The sequence below is a fragment of the Balaenoptera borealis genome (assembly GCF_965194805.1).
Source record: "Balaenoptera borealis genome assembly, chromosome: 18".
NCBI lineage: Eukaryota > Metazoa > Chordata > Mammalia > Artiodactyla > Balaenopteridae > Balaenoptera > Balaenoptera borealis.
Window position 1 is genome coordinate 33679353 of NC_138877.1, and position 12701 is coordinate 33692053.

At 34.9% G+C, this 12701-nt stretch overlaps 1 protein-coding gene across 4 annotated transcripts in view; it reads left to right on the forward strand.

The window, feature by feature from the left end:
- The window catches only part of TDRD3 (tudor domain containing 3), a 214798-nt gene that overhangs the window by 45625 nt on the left and 156472 nt on the right, over positions 1 to 12701 (forward strand). For 2 of the 4 annotated variants that reach the window (XM_082365397.1, XM_082365398.1), the window contains one exon: positions 5943 to 6029. The exons of 1 other annotated variant lie outside the window; for it this stretch is intronic. The gene's annotated coding sequence lies outside the window, so the exon portion shown is untranslated. Of the gene's footprint in view, positions 1 to 5942; positions 6030 to 12701 lie in introns of those variants that run through there. One more of the 4 variants, XM_082365399.1, reaches the window with a different exon arrangement.

Genomic DNA, 12701 nt, shown 5'->3' on the forward strand with positions numbered 1-12701 from the left:
AGAATGTAGAATTAATAACCAATGAATCATCCTCTTAATTTTTAAAATTTCCTTACAGTTTCCTTAAATGTTTCAAGTTTTGTACACTTGAAGCAGAATATTGACTGGGTCTACTCTTAATTTGAAAAAAACGAAGGCTAGCTCATTGCCCTAGAATATCACTGAGCAAAGCAATGTTATTTTGAATGTATCTCTTGATAATTGTGACATGGAGGTTCTGAACAGGAAGCTACTTGGTCATGTTGTCCAATCCCTTTATTTTACCCATGGGAAAATATCTTTATGTTCTAGCTGGTCATAATGAGTTTGAGTGTGTTATCTAGTTATCTATAGCCATTGCTTTTTTGTCTTTTAGCACAATGTTTATATGTTTTAGACTTCTACTTTGTAATTTTTATCTGTGGTGAATATTTTGTTTATTCAGACTTTAATTTGAATTTTAAAATGTTTAGAAAAGACAGATTATTCCTCTGGAGTATTAATTATTAGTGTTTGTCTCTTCTGTAATATAAATGGGATATACATATAAATGGATTTGTGTTACATAGATATTTACTAAAACAGTACATAATATTGTGAATGTAGTGGGTTATTAAAGTATAGATAGTAGTTATGAATAATATTTTCCTTTGAATTGTTTTATGCAGCAGAATATACTTTTTCACAAAAATTGGACTTTGATATTAATTTTTTTATTGAAGTATAATTGACATACCATAATAGGTTCAGGTATACATTGTAGTAATTTGATATTTATATGCATTTTGAAATGGTCACCATGATGAGTCTAGTTACCATCTGTAGTCATAAAAAGTTATCGTAATATTATTGACTATATTCCCTATGCTGCACATTACATCCCCATGACTTATTTACTTTATAACTGGAAGTTTGTACTTCTTAATCCCCTTCACTTATTTCACCTGCCCCCAGCAATACTTTACTCCACCTCCATGTTTTATGTTTTTTACATCACAATTTACATCTTTTTATTTTGTGTACCCCTTAACATATTGTAGTTATAATTGATTTTACTACTTTAGACTCTTAACTTTCATACTAACTTTATAAGTGGTTGATCTACTACATACTGTATACCTGCCTTTACCAGTGAGATTTTTTTCAGTGATATTAATTTTTGAGATATATGATTCCAATGCAAATAATTTTAATTTCTTTTAATTATAAGAATAAGCTAATCTTCATTTCAGATATGTAACAAGTAGTTAGGAGTGAGTGGCCACTTGTTTAGTCAGAGAAAGGTAAAAATATAAAGTGCAGTCTTTCAGGAATAGATGCCAGCACAAGTTTTGTTTGATAGTTTTATAAATGATTGAGAGTGTAAGACAGCAGAAAAATTTTTAGGTTGCCAGAAGCTTTTCTAACTGGTAAAATGCTAATAAATTCATGGGAATAAAGATAAGGAGGATCTTTCAATGAGTACATATTTGCAATTAAAGGCTAAATCTTATTAAATATAAGATAAATATATTTTATGTATTTATTTAAACAATTTACAGGCCCAGTCTTTTTTCTTCACTCTTTTTCTAAGAAATGTTGACTGAGTTATAAGTGACCTTAGATAACTAGAGTCTCATGTACCTTTTACAGAGAACATTTCAGTACTGTGACTTTTTTTTCTTGTATCTGCCATAAATATACTTACAGAATTTAAAGTTTCCTTCCACTTTCCTTCTACCTTCATTTAGCTCTGCTTATTTCCTTCTGCCTCAAAACCTTTATGGTATGAAGTGAGGTATGATTACTGGGTCAGTAACCAGATGATACAGTTCCTTAGGCTAATAGAATAGTGTTCAGCCCTCCCTTCCTCTCTCCCTTCCTTCCTTCCTGTTACTTTCCATTTACAGTTATTATAAAATATTTCTATATTCTCTGTGTTTTACAATACATCCTTGAGCCTATCTTACACCCAATAGTTTGCACCTTCTACTCTCCTCTATCCCTATGTTGCCCCTGACAACTCGTAACCACTAGTTTGTTCTGTTTTCTGTGAGTCTGCTTTTTGCTATATTCACTAGTTTGTTCTATTTTTTAGATTCTCCATATAAGTGATATCATGCAGTGTTTGTCTTTCTCTGACTTACTTCACTTAGCACAGTGCCCTCCAAGTCCATCCATGTTGCTGCAAATGGCAAAATTTCATTCCTTTTTATGGCTGAGTAGTATTCCATTGTATATATATGCCACATCTTCTTTATTCATTCATCTGTCAGTGGATACTTAGGTTGCTTCCATGTCTTGGCTATTGTAAATAGTGCTGCTGTGAACATAGGGGTGCATGTAATTTTTAGAATTAGAGTCTTCTCTGGATATATGCCCAGGAGTGGGATTGCAGGATCATATGGTAACTCTATTTTTAGTTTTTTTAAGGAACCTCCATACTGTTCTCCATAGTGGTTGTACCAATTTACATTCCCACCAACAGTGTGGGAGGGTTCCCTTTTCTCCACACCCTCTCCAGCATTTGCTGTTTGTACATTTTTCGATGATGGCCATTCTGACCAGTGTGAGGTGATACCTCATGGCAGTTTTGATTTGCATTTCTCTAATAATTAGCAATATTGAGCATCTTTTCATGTGCCTCTTGGCCATTTGTATGTCTTCTTTGGAGAAATGCCTGTTTAGATCTGCCCATTTTTTGATTGGGTTGTTTGTTTTTTGATATTAAGCTGTATGAGCTGATTTTATATTTTGGAAATTAATCCCTTGTCGGTCGTATCATTTGCAAATATTTTCTCCCATTCAATAGGTTGTCTTTTCGTTTTGTAGATGGTTTCCTTTGCTGTGCAAAAGCTTTTAAGTTTAATTAGGTCCCACTGGTTTATTTTTGTTTTTATTTTCACTACCCTAGGAGCTGGATCCAAAAAAATATTGCTGCACTTTATGTTGAAGAATGTTCTGCCTATGTTTTCCTGTAAGAGTTTTTTAGCATCTGGTCTTACATTTAGGTCTTTAATCCATTTTGAGTTTGTTTTTGTGTATGGTATTAGAGAATGTTCTAATTTCATTTTTCTACATGTGGCTGTCCATTTTTCCCAGCACCACTTATTGAAGAGACTATCTTTTCTCCATTGTATATTCTTGCCTCCTTTGCCATAGACTAATTGACCATAAGTGTGTGAGTTTTTTCTGGGCTTGTTCTCCTGTTCCATTGATCTATGTGTCTGTTTTTGTGCCAGTACCATACTGTTTTGATGACTGTAGCTTTGTAGTATAGTCTGAAGTCAGGGAGCCTGATTCCTCCAGCTCTCTTCTTTCTGAAGGCTGTTTTGGCTACTTGGAGTCTTTTGTGTTTACATGCAAATTTTAAAATTATTTGTTCTAGTTCTGTAAAAATGCCATTGGTATTTTGATAGGGATTACATTGAATCTGTGGATTGCTTTGGGTAGTATGGTCATTTTAACAATATTGATTCTTCCAATCCAAGAATACGGTATATCTTTCCATCTGTTTGTATCATCTTCAATTTCTTTCATCAGCGTCTTAAAAGTTTTAGTAATAATTCTTTAGCCATTCTTTTACTGAGTTTGCCATTTCTCTCAGATACCATATTATTATGGTATTATTATTTTCTTATTTTATAAATGGGAGTAAAACAGTACTTTCCTCACAGGGCTTTTATGACAATTAAATGACATAATACATGGCAAATGATTAGTGTGCTATCTGACATTTAAAAGCACAGTAAATACTTGCTGATATTATTGTCATCACAGTTGTTATCATCATTAGCATCATCATCATACCCACCCCATCATCATTTCCATTTGTCTGTTCTGACAATTACCATCATATTTTACACACTACTTCTTATCACATTGCATTTAAACTTGTGCAGTAGCCTCCTAACTGATACTATTACCTCCAGTTTCTGTCCCATCCATGTGGTTTATTTACGCTTTTCAGACAAATCTACCTAAAATAGAATTTTTAATCAGGACACTGCCCAGTTCAAGAATATCTCTCCATTGCTCATAGACTTAAATCTTGCTTTGGTATTTAAATAACTCATTTTACTTATTTAAACTTTATAGTAGGTTTTTATTAAATATTTGTTGAATAAGTTGAATCAATGGTTCTATTATAGCACTTAAAAATTAAGTTACAGTGCAGTTTCAGTGTATCTGTGGTTGATGTTAGTATTCTGTTTTCATTTATGTAAATTTTTTCTTGTAAAAGGTAATCATTGATTTTTCTAAACGTAATTGTTTCTAAACATGATTGTTAGAACTTCTATCCAAGTAATGTATCTTTATAGTTTAAAGAAAAATAAAATGATACTGAAGGACTTGTAACGAAAAACAGTAGTTCCTGGCCTAACCATCTCTCTCCCCCTCCCCCATCCTACTTTAACTCTTAAATATTTCTGATGGTTGTTGTCTTCTTTTAATATAATATGCTTTTATCAAGTTGTCTTGACTTTATAAGTTTTAATTTTATTTATCTGCCATATATGAATATTTAGCCTTGTTCTATGATTTATCTGTCCTCTCTAATAAATTATATTATTATTTTTAGGAGCCCATTACTTGCTTCCCTTCTTACTTATCTGTATTTATATAGTATCAAGGTAGATGATATGTATATTTTGTCATGTAACTACAATTAAATCATTCTTATTTTCCTAACTGCTTGACACTGTAGCTGCAATTAAGTTTATAGTGTTTTTATTAATATGACTATAAATTTTCTTTTTAAAAAATCATGTAAATAAGCTCTGATTTTATATTCTTTCTTAAACAGCCTTTTGTATCTCCTGGAGTTTCTAATTCCCATTTTTTTTTTCCTTGCATTGCTTGGTATTATCATTTCCTTCAGTTCTTTTAAGATAATCGTTCTCAATTAACAGCAATTTCCCCAACTCTCCGCCTCCTTCAGGACACTTGGTAATGTCTGGAAACATTTTTGGTTGTCCCAACTTGGGGAGTGCTACTAGCATCTAGTGTGTAGAGCCCAGGACTGCTGCTAAACATACTGCTCTGCACAGGGCAGCTTTCTTGGGTTGGGTCCATTTTCTGGTTTTGTTCACTTTCTTAGTTTATTTCATTTCCTCATTAGATTACAACCTTATGGAATTTAATTTCCTATGAATGGGTAAAGGTAAATTTCCTGAGGTATTCCATATCTGAAACTATATTTTGCCCACACACCTGAGTGATATTTTGGATAGCTATGGGGTTATAAGTGGAAATCATTTTCTTTCATCTTTTTGAGGACATTAATCAGAGTAAATTTGGTGTCAGCCTCACTCTTCTTCCTTCTTGCCTTTTTCCCCCTTCTTTTTATTTTGTCTGTAAGTTTTTTAGTATTCCCTCTCTATATCCCTTGCATTCTGAAAATTCATTTACATGTCTGGGGTTCCCCCCCCCCCACACACTTATTGTATTGGGAATTCTCCTTTCTTACTGGGTTTTCTCAAGTCATTAATTATGTCTTATGTTTGCTTTGGGAAATTCTCTTATTTATTTTTTTCTTTGCTAGTTTCTTCAATACTGCTTTTTGTTTTTAGAACTTTTATTAGGTGGATATAGAATCCCCCTGGATTAGTCCTTTACGTTCTCTTCTTTCTGGAAATAAATAAAGCAGAGAGATTAATATACTAAAATCAGTGTTTTCAATACCCAAAATTGACTATTGTTAGCTGGTTCAATGACTTCTTTTTTTTAAATTTTTAATAAAAAAGGAAAGTTTCAGATAGAAGTTCCCTTTACCCACATGTTCAGTCTGATCCCCTTCTTTCCCTTTCCAGAAGCAACCCTGTTATTTTTGCATGTATTCTCTAAGGTCATTAAAGAGTGTATTTATCTATATGTGTGTAAATAAATAACATGTAGGATTGCTTAGTAGATAATTTAAGAATTTATATAGTTACTGTTTTACAGCCTGTTTTTCTGTCTTCTGTCCATGCTGGTGTATATAGATCTATTTGTAAGCTCCCATGGACAGTGCCTTTGTCTTACTAACTGTGGAATCCCCAGCACCAAGAACAGTATCTGGCATATAGTAGGTATGATATATGTATTTCTTTTATTTTTTGTTAACTTTTTTTTACTCTTTTAAAAATTTAAAATAATTTCTTATTTTTCTTTATTTTTTTAACATCTTTATTGGAGTATAATTACTTTACAATGTTGTGTTAGTTTCTGCTGTATAACAAAGTGAATCAGCTATACGTATGCATACATCCCCGTATCCCCTCCCTCTTGTGTCTTCCTCCCACCCTCCCTATCCCACCCCTCTAGGTGGTCACAAAGCATGGAGCTGATCTTGTGCTATGCGGCTGCTTCCCACTAGCTATGTATTTTACATTTGGTAGTGTATATATATCAACACCACTCTCACTTCATCTCAGCTTACCCTTCCCCCTCCCCATGTCCTCAAGTCCATTCTCTACGTCTGTGTCTTTATTCCTGTCCTGGCCCTAGGTTTGTCAGAACCATTTTTTTTTTAAGATTCCATATATATGTGTTAGGATATGGTATTTGTTTTTCTCTTTCTGACTTACTGCACTCTGTATGACAGACTCTAGGTCCATCCACCTCACTACAAATAACTCAATTTCGTTTCTTTTTATGGCTGAGTAATATTCCATTGTATATATGTGCCACATCTTCTTTATTCATTTATCTATTGATGGACATTTAGGTTGCTTCCATGTCCTGGCTATTGTAAATAGTGCTGCAATGAACATTGTGATACATGACTCTTTTTGAATTATGGTTTTCTCAGGGAATATGTCCAGTAGTGGGATTGCTGGGTTGTATGGTAATCTATTTTTAGTTTTTTAAGGAACCTCCATACTGTTCTCCATAGTGGCTGTATCAATTTACATTCCCACCAACAGTGCAAGAGTCTTCCCTTTTCTCCACACCCTCTCCAGCATTTATTGTTTCTAGATTTTTTGATGATGGCCATTCTGACCGGTGTGAGGTGATACCTCATTGTAGTTTTGATTTGCATTTCTCTAATGATTAGTGATGTTGAGCATCCTTTCATGTGTTTGTTGGCAATCTGTGTATCTTTTTTGGAGAAATGTCTATTTAGTTCTATCACCCATTTTTGGGTTGGGTTGTTTGTCTTTTTGATATTGAGCTGTATGAGCTGCTTGTATATTTTGGAGATTAATCCTTTGTTAGTTGCTTCATTTGCAAATACTTTCTCCCATTCTTCAAAATGTTGATTCTTCCAATCCAGGAACATGGTATATCTCTCCATCTGTTTGTATCGTCTTTAATTTCTTTCATCAGTGTCTTATAGTTTTCTGCATACAGGTTTTATGTCTCTTAGGTAGGTTTATTTCTAGATATTTTACTCTTTTTGTTGCAATGGTAAATGGGAGTGTTTCCTTAATTTCTCTTTCACAGTTTTCATCAGTAGTGTATAGGAAAGCAAAAGATTCTTGTGCATTAATTTTGTATTCTGCAACCTTACCAGATTCATTGATTAGTTCTAGTAGTTTTCTGGTGGCATCTTTAGGATTCTCTATGTATAGTATCATGTCATCTGCAAGCAGTGACAGTTTTACTTCTTCTTTTCTGATTTAGATTCCTTTTATTTCTTTTTCTTTGACTGCTGTGGCTAAAACTTCCAAAACTATGTTGAATAATAGCGGTGAGAGTGGGCAACCTTGTCTTGTTCCTGATCTTAGTGGAAATGGTTTCAGTTTTTCACCATTGAGAATGATGTTGGCTGTGGGTTTGTCATAAATGGCCTTTATTATGTTGAGGTAAGTTCCCTCTATGCCTACTATCTGGAGGGTTTTTATCATATATCTGTGTTGAATTTTGTCAACAGCTTTTTCTGCATCTGTTGAGATTATCATATGGTTTTTATCTTTCACTTTGTTAATATGATATATCACATTGATTTGTGTATATTGAAGAATCCTTGCATTCTTGGGGTAAAATCCACTTGATTACAGTGTATGATCCTTTTAATGTGCTGTTGGATTCTGTTTGATAGTATTTTGTTGAGGATTTTTGCATCAACGTTCATCAATGATACTGGCCGTAGTTTTCTTTTTTTGTGACATTTTTGTCTGGTTTTGGTGTCAGGGTAATGGTGGCCTAGTAGTATGAGGTTGGGAGTGTTCCTCTCTCTGCTCTATTTTGGAAGAGTTTGAGCAGGATAGGTGTTAGGTCTTCTCTAAATATTTGATAGAATTCACCTGTGAAGCCATCTGGTTGGGCTTTGGTTTGTTGGAAGATTTTTAATCACAGTTTTAATTTCAGTGCTTTTGATTGGTATGTGTATATTTTCTGTTTCTTCCTGGTTCAGTCTCAGAAGGTTGTGCTTTTCTAAGAATTTGTCCATTTCTTCCAGTTTGTCCATTTTATTGGCACATATTTGCTTGTAGTAGTCTCTCATGATCCTTTGTATCTCTGCAGTGTCAGTTGTTACTTCTCCTTTTTCATTTCTAGTTCTGTTGATTTGAGTCTTCTCCCTTTTTTTCTTGATGAGTCTGGCTAATGGTTTATCAATTTTGTTTATCTTCTCAAAGAACCAGCTTTTAGCTTTATTGCTGTTTGCTATTGTTTTCTTCATTTCTTTTTCATTTATTTCTGATCTGATATTTATGATTTCTTTTCTTCTGCTAACTTTGGGGTGTTTTTTTGTTTGTTTGTTCTTCTTTCTCTAATTGGTTTAGGTTGTTTATTTGATATTTTTCTTCTTTCTTGAGGTAGGATTGTATTGCTATAAACTTCCATCTTAGAACTGCTTTTGCTTCATCCCATAGGTTTTGGGTCGTCATGTTTTCATTGTCATTTGTTACTAGGTAGTTTTTGATTTCCTCTTTGAGTTTTTCAGTGATCTCTTGGTTGTTTAGTAGGTATTGTTTAGCCTCCATGTGTTTGTATTTTTTACAGTTTTTTTCTTGTGATTGATATTTAGTCTCAATGTTGTGGTTGGAAAAGATACTTGATACAATTTCAATTTTCTTAAATTTACTGAGGCTTGATTTATGACTCAAGATGTGATCTATCCTGGAGAATGTTCTGTGTGCACTTGAGAAGAAAGTGTATTCTGTTGTTTTTGGATGGAATGTCCTGTAAATATTAATTAAGTCTATCTGTTCTAATGTGTCATTTAAAGCTTTTGTTTCCTTACTTATTTTCTGTTTGTATGATGTGTCCTTTTGTGTAAGTGGGGTGGTAAAGTCCCCTACTATTATTGTGTTACTGTGGATTTCCCCTTTTATGGCTGTTTGCATTTGCCTTATGTTTTGAGGTTTTACTACGTTGGGTGCATAGATATTTACAATTGTTATATCTTTTTCGTGGATTTATCCTTTGATCATCATATAGTGTCCTTCCTTGTCTCTTGTAATAGTCTTTATTTAAAAATCTGTTTTGTCTGATATGCGTATTGCTACTCCAGCTTTCTTTTGATTTCCATTTGCATGGAATATCTTTTTCCATCCCCTCACTTTCAGTCTCTATGTGTCCCTAGGCATGAAGTGGGTCTGTTGTAGACACCATGTTTGGGTCTTGTTTTTGTATCTATTCAGCTAGTCTATTTTTTTTTGTTTGGGGCCTTTAATCCATTTACATTTAAGGTAATTATTGATATGCATGTTCCTATTACCATTTTCTTAGTTGTTTTGGGTTTGTTTTTGTATATCTTTTCCTTGCTTTGTGTTCCCTGCCTAGAGAATTTCCTTTAGCATTTGTTGTAAAGCTGGTTTGGTTATGCTGAATTCTCTTAACTTTTGCTTGTCTGTAAAGCTTTTGATTTCTCCATTGAATCTGAATGAGGTCCCTACTGGGTAAAATAATCTTGGTTGTAGGTTTTTCCTTTTCATCATTTTAAATATATCTTGCCCCTCTCTTCTGGCCTGTAGAGTTTCTGCTGAAAGATCAGCTGTTAACCTTATGGGCTTCCCTTGTATGTTATTTGCTGCTTTTCCCTTGTTGATTTTAATATGTTTTCTGTGTTTAATTTTTGTTAGTTTGATTAATATGTGTCTTGGCATGTTTCTTCTTGTGTTTATTCCTGTATGGGACTCTCTGAGCTTCCTGGACTTAATTGACTGTTTCCTTTTCCGTGTTTAGGAAGTTTTCAACTATAATCTTTTCAAATATTTTCTTATACCTTTTCTTTTCTTCTTCTTCTTCTGCAATGCTTATAGTTTGAATGTTGGTGCACTTAATGTCCCAGAGTTCTCTGAGACTGTCCTCAAGTCTTTTCATTATTTTTTTTTTTTTTCCTCTGTGGCAGTTATTTCCACCATTCTATTTTCCATCTCACTTATCTGTTCTTTGCCTCAGTTATTTTGCTATTGATTCCTTCTAGAGTATTTTTAATTTCAGTTGTGTTGTTCATTACTGTTTGTTTGCTCTTTAGTTCTCTAGGTCCTTGTTAAATGTTTCTTATATTTTCTCTATTCTATTTCCAAGATTTTGGATCATCTTTACTATCATTACTCTGAATTCTCTTTCAGGTAGTGCCCCTATTTCCTCTTCATTTATTTGGTTTTGTGGTTTTTTATCTTGCTCCTTTGTAAGATATTTGTCTGTCTTCTCATTTTTTCTAATTTGCGGTATTTTAGGTCTCCTTTCCCTAGGCTGCAGGGTCGTAGTTCCTCTTGCTTCTGTTTTTGCCACTGGTGGTGGGGTTGGTCCAGTGTCTCATGTAGGCTTCCTGATGGGAGGTGCTGGTGCCTGCGTTCTGGTGGGTGGAGCTGAGTCTTTTCCCTCTGATGAGCAGGGCCATGTTAAGTGGTGTGTTTTCGGGTGTTTGTGAGCTTAGTATGACTTAAGGTACTCTGTGTGCTGATGTGTGGGTTTGTGTTCTTGTTTGTTGTTTGGTGTGAGGTGTCCAGAACTGGGAGCTGCTGGCAGTTGGGTGGAGCTGGGTTTTGGATTCAGATAGAGGTCTCCGTGAGAGCTCTTGGCAATTAATCTTCCCTGGGGCTGGGAATTCTCTAGTGGTGCAGTGTCCTGGACTTAGTGCTCCCACTCCAGAGCCTCAGGCCCTACTTCTGAACCCCACAAGTCACTCTTCACGGCAATAAAGTGCATTAAAAAAAAGAAAAAAAGACTAAGAAAACCCCAGACCAATGGTTAAAAAGTAAAATCAATCAAACAGAAAGAAGGAAACAGGCACACACAGAAAAGAAACAAAAATAGAACCGAGTAAGGTAAATAGCAAGAGGTCCAGCAGGCAAACAAAAGAACCCAAGAACGAAATCAAACAAGTAAGGAGAAAGCTGACAAAAACCCAGAAACAAAAAACAAAACCAAAGCAGAGTTCCAACTGAAGAATGAAGCAAAGAAACAAAAAAACCAGCAAAAATGATGTATATATAAAAAAAATAGAGCAAGGGGAAAAAAGACAGAACAACAGAAAAACAACGTAGAAATAGAAATACATTTAAAAAAGTAAAATAGAGGGTGTATTAAAGAAAAAAAAATGACAAACAACCCTGGGGAAATGGTAAAAAACAAAATCAAACAAACAAAAACCGAGATGAGGAAACATGCACACACATAAAAGAAACAAAAATAGAGCCAAATAAAACAAAAAGCAAGAAAACAACAAGACAAATAGAAGAACTCAAAAATGAAATCATACAATTAGGATTAAAACTAACAAAAACACATAATCTTAAAACAAAACCAAAGTAGTGTACCAAGTGAAGAATAAAGCAATGAAACAGAAGAAATGGATAAAAATGATTTAGAAAATAATAGTAATAAAATAAAATAAAATGAAAAGGAAAAGCCCAGGACCTCAGAAAAGCAAAGTAGAAATGGAAATATAAAAAAAGAAACGCAAAGAAACAAAACTATATTGAAGAAAGGAAAATAAATATGGGAAAAGAACACAGAACAACAGAAAGGCAAAGTGAAAATAGAAATGCATAAAAAATTAAAATAAAAATGTTATAAAACACGGAGATCCCAAAAGACTAAAAAAATCCAAAAAAGCAAACAAACAAAAAACAACAACAAAAGAAAGAAAAAGAAACCAAGAAAAAAAAAGCTAGAATCAACAACAGAATGAATCAAAACATAATAAAATTAATAGTAATAATTATGTTTCCCTGGGTGTTTGCTGTGAGTGTCCTTGTACACGCTGTGAGCCACAGCCCACCTCCGCCTCCCCAAGAGGCCCTCCTCTGCCTCTGGGCTGGCCTCTGGACCTGCTGTGTGCCCTGTGGGGACCACTCTGACTCTGATCTGGCCCAGTTCCTGCATGTGCTTGCCCCCAAAAGCCACAGCTGCCAGAGATAGACAGTTTTCATTTGTGGGAACACTCATTGTCTACTCAGATATTCCATAGATGTAGGGTCTTCCTAGCTGATCACGGGGATTTTATCTGCAGCTTGTACAGCGGATGGAAAGATTTTCGATCTTCTTCCTTAGTCACCCCATCCCTGGGGTTCAACTTTGGTTTTATCCCCACCTTTGTGTGGTCCACCCATAGGAGTCTGGTCCTGAGGCGGCCTTGGACCTCTTGGGTCTGCCTCTGTGAGGGCTGGGTGCAGAGGTGGTATGACTGCTTGGATCGCGGGAGCACTAGTGGTGCCAAATGCACAGGGAATCCGGCAGCGATGTGCTCAAGAGATATGGCCCTAGTGAGGGCCTTTCCTGGTGCCCGGCATAAGGCATGTGAGGACCAGCTCTTGTCGGGGTTTTTCTGGCACCTGGCAGTAGGCATGTGAGGGCCAGCCCTG